This window comes from Phoca vitulina, unplaced genomic scaffold (assembly GCF_004348235.1).
Source record: "Phoca vitulina isolate PV1807 unplaced genomic scaffold, GSC_HSeal_1.0 scaffold6, whole genome shotgun sequence".
Taxonomy (NCBI): Eukaryota; Metazoa; Chordata; class Mammalia; order Carnivora; family Phocidae; genus Phoca; species Phoca vitulina.
The window spans coordinates 18,314,924-18,330,482 of record NW_022589709.1 but is presented as its reverse complement, the minus strand read 5'-3'; positions in this window follow the sequence as shown (position 1 = coordinate 18,330,482).

The following is a 15,559-nucleotide window of genomic DNA, read 5'->3' as shown; positions in this document are numbered from 1 at the left end:
TAAATAGGAAAACATTCCCTGTTTTATTTATCTCCCCTCTACTATTTCCAAGAGCAAGAAGACTAGGAACAACTGAAATGGCCATCATTCAGAGGATGGTTGAATAAACTAGGGTATGTTCACACAGTAGACTATTCTGCAGTTTGAAAATTCAATGAGAAATATTTCTACGTACAGTTTTGGAGTGATTTCCTGCGGATTTTGTTAAGTAAAAAAGCAAGTTGTTGAACACTGTGTAGGGTTTGCTACCTTTTGTGTAACCAAAGGAGAAGTATATACTGTATTTAGAAAAAGCAACAGGGAAGGATAAACTGGAAACTCATGCAAATAGTGTTTAGCTGTATAGGTTGGGGGAATAGAGCCCAGGGACAGATATTTCTCGGAGTGTATTTTTTTATATGGTTTTAACTATGTTAATGTTCACATATTCAAATATTCAGCAAAAAAAGTAAAAAGGCAACCAAACATTGAAAATAAACTGAAACAGGCAATCCTAGAAATAGTTAAATTTGCCACATGATCACCCTGAGAAAAGATTTCAGATGACTTTTGATCACAGTACTCAGATTGTCCTTAAGAATAAGAAGAGCTGCAAAGAAATATCGAACTTCATTCAGCAACTTCATTTTTCATAGACATATAATAATTATAACATTGTAATCACTTAGTGCTTATTATAGGGTAAAGCAAATCTATAATATGTATGTATACGTTATCAGGAACTGAGGTTTTTGGTTTGAGATAAAAGGAGATAAAAATGTGAATTGAGGTGTTCCAAATAAGCCTTGTAGTATTAAATTTGAATTTTGAGTATCAATACAGACTCATGGTTTTATTAAACAAATATATTTCCTGGTTCTGTGCATTGAAAAGACCTAGAAGAAATGATATTCTTTTTTTTTTTTTTTTTAAAGATTTTATTTATTTATTTGAGAGAGAGAAAGCATGAGAGGGGGGAGGGTCAGAGGGAGAAGCAGACTCCCTGCCAAGCAGGGAGCCTGATGCGGGACTCGATTCTGGGACTCCAGGATCATGACCTGAGCTGAAGGCAGTCGCTTAACCAACTGAGCCACCCAGGCGCCCGAAGAAATGATATTCTAATAGCTACAAGCTCACTTGGCACCCAGATCTTAGTTTCTGAGTACCATTCTCCCCTAAAAGGAAACAGAGCTCCTTGAAGACATGGGTGATTCTAAGTCTGAGGCAAAGTATAAAATGAGTATTATTGTGTGAGAACGCAAGAATGTTGGAAGCAAGTCAAAAGGACAAAGCCAGTTCATAGGTGCACCTGCTGGCCAAATCTGGGTCATTTTCAGCATCAAACCAGGAAAATAACTTTGATTGCAAAATACAGAATGAATAAGTCACCAGTCCATGAGTGATTCACCAGTGCATAAGTGATTCTAGACAAATAAAAGAGCAATATGGATGGATGGATGGATGGATAGATAGATGATAGGTAGGTTATAGATAGATAGATAGAGAAACTCTTTACTCTGAAAATTGGTAACTAGAGGAAATAATTATTTAGTTTGCCTTTTAAGAATAAACTGTAGTTCATCTAGTTGGTACAGGGAAGCTTTTCTTTACTAAATGATGCCACCTAATAACTGCAGAACAGATGATAGAATTAGAAAATCCCAAATTCACAGCCCTTAGTGAGATCGTTTAATTCCAGAGTGGTGCTCTCACTACAGGTAAGAGAGGTAGCTCTCTAGGGAGTGGGTTTCAAGCGTATGGAAGAGTGCTGAGGGAATGAGTGAGTTTGTGTATTTTGCCCATATGTCTTCTTCAGAATATTCATCACAAATATATAGTGCTTTTACAATGGAAAGAAAATAGCTTAAAAATCTACTGCAACTTCTATTTTGTAACTTTTTTGTTCTTTTCCTTCAGAACCTCACTCAGCTGTTTCCACTTTTAAGCAAACTTCCCAGGCCACCCACCCTAAACAAGTTTGTCTCTTCCTTTTTTACTGGCCTTTATGATTGTACTTACCTCATTTTGAACATATAATTGATTGTCTGTTTACTCACCTTCCACCAAACGATTAGGGTTTTGTTTTTTGGGTTTGTTTTTTGGTTTTTTTCTTACTTCTTTGTGGCCTTGGCTTCTATGACCTGTTTGGCACATGGCAGAGTTCAATACATGCTTGCTGGGTGTTTAACTAATGAACTTGAGAAGGGCTTTCGGGTGCTAGTCATCACAACCAGTTCACACCTGATACCCTCCCTCCTCTGCAGCAAAATCCTCTGAGGAAAGTGGTTTAATTTTATACAAGTCAACAAGTAATTATTGAGTAAATTATGTAATTTCCCTGGGCCCTCAGTTTTCTCATCTACAAAGGTACGTGGGTGTGGGGAGGAGGAACCCAAGCTGTTGGGAATAACTGAGAAAAATAATGTGCTTAATAACAACTTGTTGGATGAACAAATGAATGAATACATTATAGAATTTATAAATAAATGAATAAGTGGGTGAATGAAAGAACACAGTGATGGCAGGAAGGAGAGAGGAAAGAACTGAGGAGGGTGAATGGATGGATGGTGGATGAATGGGTGGCTGGATGGGTGGATGGATGGGTGAATAGATGGATGGATGGGTGGATGGATGGATGGTGGATGGTTGGGTGGGTGGATGGGTGGATGTATGGATGGTGGATGGATGAGTGATGGATGGATGGATGGATGGTGGATGGATGGACGGACGGATGGATGGTGGATGGATGGGTGGATGGATGGATGGTGGATGAATAAACAGTTGGGTCTGGCCTAATTTATTATTAGGATTATGTAAACCACAGAAGGACCAACAGTCACAAAGAGATCATTTTCTGTTCCAGTCACGAGTTTGTCCCCCTGTTTCTTCTGCTTTTGTGATTAGAAATGATTGGCTTTGATAGGATAACCAGATTGCAGACTCCTGTAATGTGACTCCTTCCTAACTCTGGGCCTGAGTCCAGTTGCACACAGAGTGACTCACCTCATTCAGCCTGGACCCACCCTGAGAAAATAAAGTAAGTCTTTGAGCCCCAAAGCTGATGGGCTGCTACTATTTCCCTAAGTTGAAGAGGATATTGAAACTCCAGTCCCAAGTGATGTAGCTCTGTGGCAAGGCAGATGCTTTTAGGGCAGGCTTGGATGCTCACCTGTGAAATCTACAAAAAGAAAAACTAAAATTTGCCGGTCCCCATAAATGATGAGTTACTCTTGCCTTGCAGAGGAAAGGAAGTAAGAGTAGCAGCTCAAACACCACCACAAGCTGTGCTTAGACAGTTTAGTCGGAGACAGGGAGGTTGAATTCAAGTCCTAACCTTGCAGCCGACTAGCTAAGGACATTTTGACTTGCCTCTACCTCATTTTGAGCCTCAGTTTCCATATCTGGAAAATAAGGGGGCGACGGTTGATGCTTCGAGCATCAACATTTGCAGGACCACGAGCGCAGAGACTGTTCTGGCCAAGGCTGACTTGCTTTGAGCTCCTCCTTGTGTCTGAGTTTCCCATCCTTCGTGATGATCATAATTATGCCTGCTCTGCCGGCTTTGCGTGGTTGCTGTGAGGGTCAAATGGGATCACGGATATAAAAGCGCTTTAAAATGGTATAGCATATGCTGAGAATGTGAATGTGTTTGATAAAAACTCCAAGACAGCCCCTGCAATGCTGAAGTAGAGAGATCAGAGAGGGGGGTATTAGAGAGTGAAGTACAGCCTGAGAAAGTACTAGATTCACTGCCACAGCTCCCCGCGGTGCTCTCTCCCTCTGAGGACAGTGTGGCCTAAGGCATAATGTCTGCGGGTGCAGCCATCTTGGCAAAGAACCGGGTAACCGCAGGCCAGCTTCCGAGCCCACCTGTGCCCCCGGCTCTGGGAATTGGGAATTGGGGGGAAAGCGTGGGTTAATTCTCTTGTTCATACCAACCCCCAGCTCCTGCTTTCACTGAGATCAGTGCGGGGATGACCTTCCTAACTGCTCAGATTGTCCCCATTCCACAGCCAGTCAACCCCAAAAGGAAAATCTAGCCCTTTTTCATAACTCTTACCAAAGAAAACTCACAGCTCACTTCAGATCTACGGGGCAGGCACACTGCAACATCCACAAACAAGTTCGAATCACACCGTACCCCTGATTCTAATAGGTCACCCTTAGTTACTTCTACAGCTCTGGTTCCAGCTTCTGGTAATGTTGATTCAGCCTTCTTGCTCCTCCTATCCCCTCCTCCTCCTTCTTCCTTTTTTTTAAAGATGTTATTTATTTATTCGAGAGAGAGCAAGCGAGCAGGGGGAGGGGCAGAGGAAGGAGGAGAGAGAGAGAATCCTCAAGCAGACTCCCCCTGGAGCAGGGAGCCCAATGTGGGACTTAATCCCAAGACCCCGGGATCATGACCTGAGCCGAAGGCAGACTCTTAACTGACTGAGCCACCCAGGTGCCCGATCCCCTCCTTCTTGCCACCTTTCCAGCCTCATTTCTGTTCACTTCTAATACCGGATTCTCTAATCCCCTCTTTGCTACCTTGGTACTGCTCACACGTCTTTCCACGATGGATTTCCTCCCGAAGAGAAGCTTATGCTCCTACACAGAAATGCTGAGCATTTGTCTGATTGTCTCATGCAGGTCATGGAAGGAGAGATGTGAGCTGCCTGGCCAGGGAAGGTCTGGAATTAAGGGTTAAGGTTGCAGAGAGCTCTACTCTGCTAGCAGTCCCGGGCTATTCTGATGGGGAGGGGGGGTGGGTGGGTAGGATAGATGGTGCTGAGCTGCCCTGAGAGCAGGAGTGCCTTCTTTCTTTTCTTTTTTAAAGATTATTTATTTATTTATTTGACACACAGAGAGAGACAGCTAGAGAGGAAACAAGCAGGGGGAGCGGGAGAGGAAGAAGCAGGCTCTTGGCTGAGCAGGGAGCCCGATGCGGGGCTCGATCCCAGGACCCTGGGATCATGACCTGAGCCGAAGGCAGACGCCCAACGACTGAGCACCCAGGCGCCCCAGGAGTGTCCTCTTTCTTACAGAGTCTTGCTCAGAAAGTCCCTTCTGGAAGCAACAATAAAATACCTATGGTTTGTCCTGGGGATGGAGAAGTCCATAAATCTCCTGATATTCTGGTAGTCAAGCTTACTGCTCCCTTTATTTTAAGAAGGAGAACCAGAGAAACATTGAGAGCAGAAACTACTTTTTTCCCCCAGGATCTATTAACAATAAAACTCAACCCCTGGGGAGGTAGATGTTCTACAATCTCTTCAGAAACTCACTGGCTTCCAGCTCAGTTTAAAATCAAGTAACCATCAAGGTAGGTAAATGGATTTTTTTTTTTTTTTTTTACTTTTTTGTTTCAGTCCTTGCTAGTTTTCTGTCTGGAGGGCCACCTGCCTGGCGTATCCCTGCAACCCACAGTCACTAGCACGGGCTCCAAGTACGTCTCACAGCCTGCTCCTTTACTCGGTGCACAGAACCAATTTTCATTTCAGACTCAGTGCCTCCAAAGACCCTTTCCACCTGGCCTCCAAACCTTTGACCTTTGGGCGGTTTCCAGTACTTAGCAGCTTAATGTATCTATTCTATTGTTCCAGGTTACTTTTAAAAAATCATCTTGATTGCCTGACTCTTTCTGTATTTCAGTCTGTGTTCTTTCTTCCCCTGTTCAAGTGTGACATACTCTTTTTGAATTTGTTCAAATTATACATTCAATTAGCGGAGCACCATATTAAATTGATGACATCTCACTGAACACAGAGCACTCTTGGATTCTGTCTCTTAGCAATTAATTGGTGTCTAATCCATTGATAGAGTTTTTGAAATGAATAAACTTCCAAACACTTTTCCTGATCGTTTTGAATCCATGAAACAAATCTTGATCTCTTTTGCTCTATTGCTGCCTACTCCATTCCCTTAACTTGTCCATATTTTCATATATCGGGTAACCCATCCATCCATCTGCTGGGCTGGTGCTGCTGATACACAATGAGCAGTACACTGGTCTGGCTACCCAGGATCCCCAAGGGTAAGGAGGGAGGCAGAGAAATCAACCAACAGTACACCACCACTCAACTGAAGTCTCAGTGGTGTTGGGGGGACCCAGGACAGGGAGTTGGTCCTAGAAGTTGGCAGGGGGCATTTGTGAAGGGTGGGGAGAGGTATCAGGAAAAAGTCATAGAAAATACCATTTTTGAGTTGGGACTCTGAATTCCTTGGCTTGGCATTCAATGCTCTTCACGGCTTTGACCCAGTTTGCCTTTCCAGCATCCCATCTTGCCTCTTTGCCCACCCAAAGCTTTGCTCCCATAGTATCAGACCATTCATGATATTTCCCAACAGTTGATCCATGGACAAGCGCAGCATGGGGCAAAACTTTCACTGTCATGTGGCAAAAAGTAAAAGTGGGTCTGTGAGTGACTCTTCCATCAGCCTGTATTTGTTCAATGGGAATAGCATACTTTTCTTTTTTTTGCTGTGTTCTTCCTAATTTGTTGATGTAAATGTACTCTTTCTTTTTTAGAAAAATAAGTAAGAATAGAATAGATAGTAGGTTTTTTTTCTGTTAATTATTTCACTTGGCACCCCTGCCCCCCACCACACACACACACACACACACACACACACACAATGGTTGCCAAGACTTACCATTTTTTCAAGACAGTGGTTTGTGAAATTGCCAAGCCCATGACCAGTGTTTTTTTTGCTCTAGTGCACAGAACTATTAGCCCAGTTTTATCCTTGGGATCTACTGGGTGTGATCCTCTCTTATATTGACCTCACCAGAAACAGTTTTGGGGGTCTCTGCCCTTCCCCAGCCCACCCTTTTCCTATGTGTGGCACATACTGTTGGCCTTTCTACCTCAAACCCACTGCTTGCCCCTTTCCCTTTGCAGAGCCTGTTGCCTACCCCATGATCCAGCTGTCAGATGCTTGCTTCCTCCAGACTTCCTATTGAGTCAGGCCAATAAGCCCTTGACCTAATTCATACACATGGCCTCACTTCTGGATGTTATCGGGGAAAAAGAGACCTGATCACCTCTTTAAAAATATACTTTTTCTGGGGGTGCCTGGGTGGCTGAGTTGGTTAAGCGGCTGACTCTTCATTTTAGCTCAGGTCATGATTTCTGGGTCCTGGGATTGGGCCCCAGGTTGGGCTCGGCGCTCAGCGAGGAGTTTGCTTAAGGATTGTCCCTCTGCCCCTCCCCCTGCTCACCCTCGGCTCTCAATCTCTCTCTCTAAAATAAATAAATAAATCTTAATAAAAAATAGACTTTTTATGAAATACTTGTAACATTAATAGAAGTACAGAGACTAATGCAATGAACACTTGTGCCCACAACACTCGGTTCGGCCAACTGAACATCGCTCCATTCCTTTCAGATCTCTTAATCCTTTGTTTCAAATAAAACATCACAGCACCGAAGTCCCTAAGCGCCCCTCCAGGCCTCATTTACTTTCCTCCCCAGAGAAAACTTTCAAACTGAAGTGAGTACGTTTCTCTATTTTTACTCCATTGGTAGGAGCCCAGGAATAACACGGTTTTAAATAAATGGCAGCAAACTCCAGGAGTCATTGCAAACCTTTACTGTAATTCAAGATTGTGTTTTCTGATATTTATCCACAAACCTGACACCCTTCATATAAACCTGCGTGAAGTATCGCTGAGTTATGTATTCTTCTTTCCTGTTGATGGACTTCTAGACTGTTTCTAATTTGGGGATATTGCCACCAGGGCTCCTGTTAACTCTTGCACCTATCTCCTTGTGCAAGTTGGACTCCCTTTTAATAATTTCTCTGATATGTCTGATGATGCCTGAGCATCAAGGAAATGCAGGGCAGTGAGGAAAAAAAAGGCCAGCAGCCTGTCCCCACCGCCCCCCAAGTCAAGGCTTAATCTTGACTGAGTAGAAAATGACACTTGCCCCTGGAGGAGTGCAGAGATGGTCTCATGTTCAGAAATCGGTTTCTGATTTATTTCCTTTGGACACTTTGCCCCAGGGCCTACCCGCCTGGGCTTTGCTGACCTTCCCAGGGTATCAGTGCCCTTGGAGATTTGCAAAGACTCCTTTCCATGGATGCTGGTAATTTGCACAAAGTCCTTTGTGAGTTTCAGAAGTCAGTTTCAAAGCCAAATAATTGAGGCAGTTTAATTTTAGCTCTTCAGTTCTCCTTATAAAAGTGAGCTGTTTATGAGAAATCTAAAAATTTTCCCTTCCCCAGAAGAATGATCTTTCAGGCCTGAAATAATCTCATGCAGCGGCATACTCATGGGAGTACATACACGTAAGGTCGATCAAAGGGCTTGTCCCAAGTTTGCTGTCCCTAAAATGAGCCCTGTAACTTCAGTGTGAGTTCTAGGCTGGGCTCCTCTTGGCTAGCTCTGCTTCTGCCCCAGGGGCTGAGGATTCGGGCCCCACATCAGCCACGCACGTCTGAACCTCCTTGGGCGGCAAGCAGCCGCGGTGGGCCAAAGAGCTACAGGTTGGCGGGAATGTGAGGAGGAGGCTTCTCTTACACTTCTGATAAGGCTTAAAATGTTCCCTTGGGGCAGTACCTACCTAGAAAGGACTTTTATAAGTCATCCTTTCATGTCCCTGCAGGGAGCAGGGCAGGAATTCTGAGCAATCTGTATGTAAATTAAAGCCATTTTTTTTGCTAAACTGCAACACTCACCATGTGACACTTTTGTTTAACTTAACTAAAGGCTCTCGAGGCTGTCCCTAAAAAGTTGGAGCTCTTTAGCTTGACATTCACAGCCCTCCGTCAGCAGGCCCTGCCGACTTTCCTAGAGCCAGTCTTATTACTTTTGTCCTCCTTCCACTGTCTAGTTTCTTGTCACACGGAACTACGTACTTTCCCCCACTCCATACACCCCTTTACACTCTCGTGTCTTCACACTGCTTTCCCTCCTGCCCAGAATGGCCTTCCTTCTCTCCTCCATCCTCAAATTCCCACTCATCTTTCAAGATCCAGGTCAAATGCCCCATCCCTTGGCAACCTTCATACCCATACTTAGACCCTCACCCATCTGTGCATCATAGTCTTTCCTAAGTTGGTGTGTCTGTCTCTCTAACGAGACCGCAATTTCTGTGATGGTAGGATCCGTGTCGTACTCATCACCCAGGACAACACGGAGCCTCATGGTTTGGGAGTTCTGGAATCCAACGGGCTCTGGCTCATGCCCCAGTTCCAGCAAATATTAGCTGTGTGACCTTGTACGTTTACTTAACTGGCTTTAACTTCAGATTTAGCATCCATAAAATGAAGATGTGTCAACCTCATAAGGAGATTATAGGGATGCAAGAAAGTCCTTAAAGAAAGGACCTGACACATAGTCAATGCTTGGTCAATGTCAGCTACATTAACGGGGCTGTCATTTACTTTTGGCACCTAGCATGGATGCAGGGATGGAGGAGATGCTCAAGCAACATTAGTAATGTAAACATTCACTGCCTGATATGGTCAGAATTCTGATGGGTACCTGAAATATCCAAGTATTTTAGATACTTTGACTTGTGCTCCGGGGCTGAGTTGACTAACGCACAGTCATTCACGCCCTGAGGTTTCCCTGTCCCTCAGAAACTGTAAGCTCTGTGGACCATGCGTGGCCATCGGCACCGACCCGTTGCTGGTGTCCTACTGGAACTTTGGCAGTCATGACTCTTGGGGCTTTGCGATCCCGTGCTTCCTTTTTCTTCATCTGACTTCAGATTTTTGTGACTTTTTCACTGGATCCTAGGGAATTTTAAATGCAAATTATCACATCACCGGAACATCCTGATAAGAGAGCTGCTGCTTTGTGCAGCAGTATTTCAGAGCTTTCAGGAAAAAATGATGAGTGCACTTGGAGACATTGGCAATGTACTTGGGGATCATTACCAAAAAGGTGCTCTTTGAGAATTTGAATATACTTAAAAAAATAATAGTACTAATTCTTTTCAGAATTTGACCTGTGCCGTTGGGATGTGATCCTTCCCATGTATCAGAGGTTAAGATGCACATCCGAGGATTCTTCCATGGGTAGATGATATAGTTTCAGGGCATGTCTTTCCTGAGCAGTAGCTATTCATTTGGGAATTAAACCCTTACTTACTTGGGTAGGATAGAATCCCTGCAATTCGGGTGATTACCAACAAATCTAACTTCCATATGCATTGCTGGCAACAGGATGGATGAGCACACCCACCGGGGAGAGCTATGTGTAGTGCAGGCAGCTCATAACACACTGTCCCCCATCTCTTATGACAGTGCTGTCACTCATTCCACTAATCCATATGCTATCATCACCCAGTACATCGTTACTGTTATTATGTTCAAGTTATCTTTCAAATCAATCAAGAATAAGGGGAATACAGTAGGCCCACCCTTAGTCACGGCTTCTCTTTCCACAATTTCAGTTAACCGTGGTCAGCTGCAGTTGGGAAGCGGATGAACGGATGATCCTCCTTCTGACCCATCATCAGAAGGTCAACAGTAGCCTAACGCGAAGTCGCAACGCCCACGGCATCCACCTCACTTCATCTCATCCCGTGGGCATTTTATCATCTCACGTCGGCACAAGAAGTAGGATGAGTCCAGGACAATCGCCTATTCTGAGAGAGAGAGAGACCACATTCATATTGATTGTTATCACAGGATAGCGTTATAATTGTTCTATTTTATTATTATTGTTGTTAATCTCTCAGTGTGTCTAATTTCTAAGAGAAACTTTATCATAGGTATGTATTCATAGGAAAAACCATAGTGTATATAAGATTTGGTACCATGCACGGTTTCAGGCATCCACTGGGGGGTCTGGGAACAGACGTTATCGTAAAAGATTTTATTTTATTATTGATAAAAGACTGCATTCTTTTATTTGCTGTATTTATTTATTCCTTTCCCAATTCTTTTCCTTTCATTGTGTCATCCTAAATTTCTGTCCCGTAGTATTTCCCTTCTCCCTCAACTACTCCTACTAACGTTTCTTGCAGGCCAAGAGTGCTGCTGCTGATTTCCCACGATTTTTGTTGGTCTGAGAAAGTTTTCATTTCTTATTTACTCTGAAAGATAATTTCACTGGATATGGATTTCCTGGTTAGTGGCTATTTTCTTTCAACGTTTTGAACATTTCATTACATTCCTTTTGCTCGCGCAGTTTCTGAAGAGACGCCTGCTTTAATTCTGACCTCTGCAGCTTGGTGTTCTGAGCTTCCCGAATCTGTGGTTTGCTATCTGAAAAATTCTCAGTCCTTATCACTTCTGCCTTTCTTGTCTTTCTCACTGTATTCTCACGTGGTCAAGGAAGAGAGCTCTGGTACCTTCATCCCCTTATAAGAGTACCAATCCCATTGCTATAGATTGAATGTTTGTGTTCCCCTGCAAATGTATATGTTGAGACCTAGCCCCCAGTGTTGATAGTATTTAGAGGTAGAGGTTTTGGGAAATAATTAGGTCATAAGGGTGGAACCCTCACTAATGAGATTAGTGCTTTTATTTGAAAAGGCCCCAGACAGAGGCGCCTGGGTGGCTCAGTTGGTTAAGTGCCCAACTCTTGATTTCGGCTCAGGTCATGATCTCAGAGTCTTGGAATTGAGCCCTGCTTTGGGCTCCTTGCTTGGCAGGGAGTCTGTTTGAGATTCTCTTTCTTCCTCTCCTCTGCCCCTCCCTCCCCTCACGGTCTCTCTCTCAAATAAATAAATAAATCCTAAAAAAAAAAAGGGGGGGGCCCAGACAAATCCCTCACCCATCCTGCTAACTGAGGTTGTAGAGGGAAGATGGTTATCTGTGAACCGGGAAGTAGGCTCTACCAGACATTGAATGTGCCAGCACCTTGAGCTTGGACTTCCCAGCTCTGGAACTGTGAGAAATAATTTCTGTTGTTTATAAGTCACCCAGTCTATGGTATTCTGTTATCACAGCCCAAGCAGATTAATGCAGCCGTCATGGAGACTCCACCCCCATGACTTCATACAAACGCAATCACGTCCCAAAGTCTCCACCTCCAAATACTATCACATTGGGGATTGGGGCTCCAATATATGAATTTTGGGGAGACACATTCAATCCATAGCACCCACAATCTATTCACCCATCATATGAGAGGTGTCTCCCTTCCCTGAACTCACCATACTCTTTCATATCTCCAAATGTCTTCCTTCCATGGAGAATTCCCTTCCCCACTTCTCAACCTTCCAAATCCCCCTTAAAAACCACTTAGATGGTGCAGCTTCCCTGAGCCTCTGGGGAGCACCAGTCACCCCCAGTAAGCACATGGATGTCAACACAGAACTGGAATTCTCTCTCACCTCCCCCCCATCAGGACTAACCATGAGCCCTTTGGAAGTCTAAAACATAGACTTCTTCTGTCGTTCATGTAATGTTGTATCATCCCAGAGTAGAAATGTGGGAGAGGGACTGCCGAGTCAAAGGCTGTACATTTACTATTACAACAAACTTGCTGGTTTTCTCTCCAAGGGCTTTCTCCAATGGTTACTTTGATCAGTTGTGCATGAGACACCCATCTCACCCACTCTCTCGGGAGAGAGAATCGGGTATCACATCCACAAGTGTGTTGGGCCAGGGAGTCTCTGACAAGATGATGGCTCCCCACATGAAAAAATACAAGGGACATATAGCCATTGGCTTTGGAGAAGCCAGGCAGGCTCCCAGTTGAGAGCCAAAAGGAATGTTTAGATTTAGATTTATAGACTTAACTCCATTTTGTCTCTTTAGGGATGGTCAGTCAGATAAAGTTGAATTCAGACCCCAAGGACCTCTTCACCATTTGTCCTGGCTTCTTTCCTCTGCTCCTCGCTGCTCAGAGGTAGAAAGATTGAATTAAAAATTATTCCTTTCTCCTTTCCTATTATCAAGTCATCCTCTCATTGTTATTTTTTTTTTTCTCTGAAATTCAGGGTGAAAGCCTACCCTCTGCAGAGCTCCATCCTTTCTGAACTTCTGCATTCCTGCCTTGACATGTATTATTCAACCGTCTCTGAAAACATGTTCCCATGCTTGTTTTGGCTCCTATCAACCAGACAACTGCATTTATGCTGAGGAACTAAATTTAGTCTCCTCTGTAGAAGTTTAAGTGCCATTTAGAGCGACTACACAACTAATTTGAGGTGGCAGTTACAGCCTCATGTAGAATTTGCCATCACAGCAATGTGGAAGATGAATGTGTCAACTGATTGCTCCCTTACCCCCCGCATTCAAGCTGCTACCATTGCTAGTAGGTTCAGTCCTTTGTCCTCTGCAAAAGAAGCCAGCTTCATTTTCTCTGTAGGGTTTGATGCCCAAAGAAAGCCTGAGCTGTAGGTAGAAATCTTAGTCCAAAAACCCAGGTGAGTAAGAAATAGAGCTTCAAAATTTAATTTCTGACTCTAAGCTTCCCATCTGACTGACTGGGAGAAAACTTCACTTTGACCTTTCTTTGTGGGTCCCAGCACGTGCATAGGGTTGGGCCAAGGTTCTGGGATCTTATGCAGGGTCAAGGAGTAGTGTATCCAGGTTATCATGGGGTGATCCCTAGTTTCCGTCCTCAGGGTCTGTTAGGTCCGGTGACTTCTGCCTACTTTTGTTTCATGTTTACACTGGGGATCTTCTGCAAGGCCCTCTGTTGCCTCTTCTGCCATTTTTTCAGGGTCTTGCTGCTTCCCTGCCGTGGTGGTTCAAGTGGTATCCAGCCCCTTGGCCATGATGTACAGATTTCTCTCCTTCCCTCAAGCCCAGGGGCATCTCTTTCTACTTTGAGGTGAGGGAAGCCTTGATGTCATCCCTTCTTTGATCAAGAAGCTCTGTTTAGGCCCCAAGTGCCCTCCCTTTTAGAAAACTCTCCTAGATATTTTAAGGACCTACCTTTTGAACACAATAGGCAGGAAGTCTTATAGGCTACTTCGGCTCTCTGCCCAGAAACACACCATCTCTGAGGCAATGAGTCAACATACAGCTGACTACTTGCCTGAATAAGGCAAAGAAAAATGGGAAGAAAATAATGTAGATTCGTATTTCAAAATCCTACCCAGCCATAATCAGGTGGTAGGGGGTCTTAGCGGGCACAGAGACATTTTCTCATCTCAGCCTCAATAATATACTGGGACAAAACTCCCCTGAGAGCAGACATGCTTTCTTTTCAGCTTATATATGTTTAGGTATGATGCACATAATTTTGGTTAGTGCTCATTGATTGTGACACTAAATTCCTTGTATAAAACATAGACTTCTTCTGTCGTTCATGTAATGTTGTATCATCCCAGAGTAGAAATGTGGGAGAGGGGCTGCCGAGTCAAAGGCTGTACATTTACTATTACAACAAACTTGCTGGTTTTCTCTCCAAGGGCTTTCTCCAATGGTTACTTTGATCAGTTGTGTATGAGACACCCATCTCTCCCACTCTCTCGGGAGAGAGAATCGGATATCATATCCGCAAGTGTGTTGGGCCAGGGAGTCTCTGACAAGATGATGGCTCCCCACATAAAAAAATACAAGGGACATATAGCCATTGGCTTTGGAGAAGCCAGGCAGGCTCCCAATTGAGAGCCAAAAGGAATGTTTAGATTTAATGCAAATTTGTTGATTTCAAACAAAAAGAGAAAAGTGTAATAATGTTAAGTGGGTTTTTAAAAAATCTTGTCTTGGAATTTCAGCTAAACCTCAGAGTTTAGAGAAATGCCTGGTAAGGAACCTGCCTTCTAAAGAGAGGCAGAATCTCACTGTGACCATAACTCATTTTTCAGCGACCAGAAATAAATAGAAATCCAATGGAGAGGATCCTTTGAATTTAAGTAAATAGGGCAGTAAGGTTAGACTGGGAGATCTTTTCCAGAAGGGAGACTAGCACCTCATCTCCAGCTGGACTTTTGCTCAATTGCAGAATATCCCAGGACCAGATGGTTGCATAAGGAAGTGCTCAAGTGAAACTGACCTGTGTACCCTGAAATTGGCAGCCCCAGACCCTCACCTGGATGAGTCTCAAGTCAGGAGGCTGCAGGATTTTCCTCTCAGGGAGGAAGGTGGGAGGGAGCTAGAAGAGAAGGAAGTACAAGTCCACTGTCTGTTGGAGCAAAGGTTTGTGAGTTCCCACGGGTCAGGAGGAAACTTCAGATTGCCAGCTGAGTGTCATCTTGAAAAGACTCTTGCTGATAAAGCTGAGTGCCAGGGGAGGGGTCCCCAGCAGAAAGACTGCATACGAATCTCTGGGACAGAAGACTATAGACACTTTGAAAGAGCCAGGAATGCTGTGTGTGTGTGTGTATGTGTGTGTGTGAGAGAGAGAGAGAGAGAGAGAGAGAGAATGATTGAGAGAGACAGACAGAGAAGGAATGAAGCCATGGCAGAGGGCATTGGCCACCAAAAGAGCTCCAGAGAGCACCAATTAACCAAATAGACATTTACCTCATTCCTATTGTCCCTCTTCTCCCCCAAGTAGCCCCCAGAGGGCCCCTAAAACATCAGTATTCGGAAGAGGGGATTCTGGAGTAGGCCAGAGAGGTGGAGAGAGTGGCTGTGGCCTGGATGAAAGGTTGAAGCTTGGTTGCTTGGTTGGTGGATAGCTAGAATACTTGAAAATTCGACCAATACCCAAAATGAGTGGGGAAAAAAACAAAAT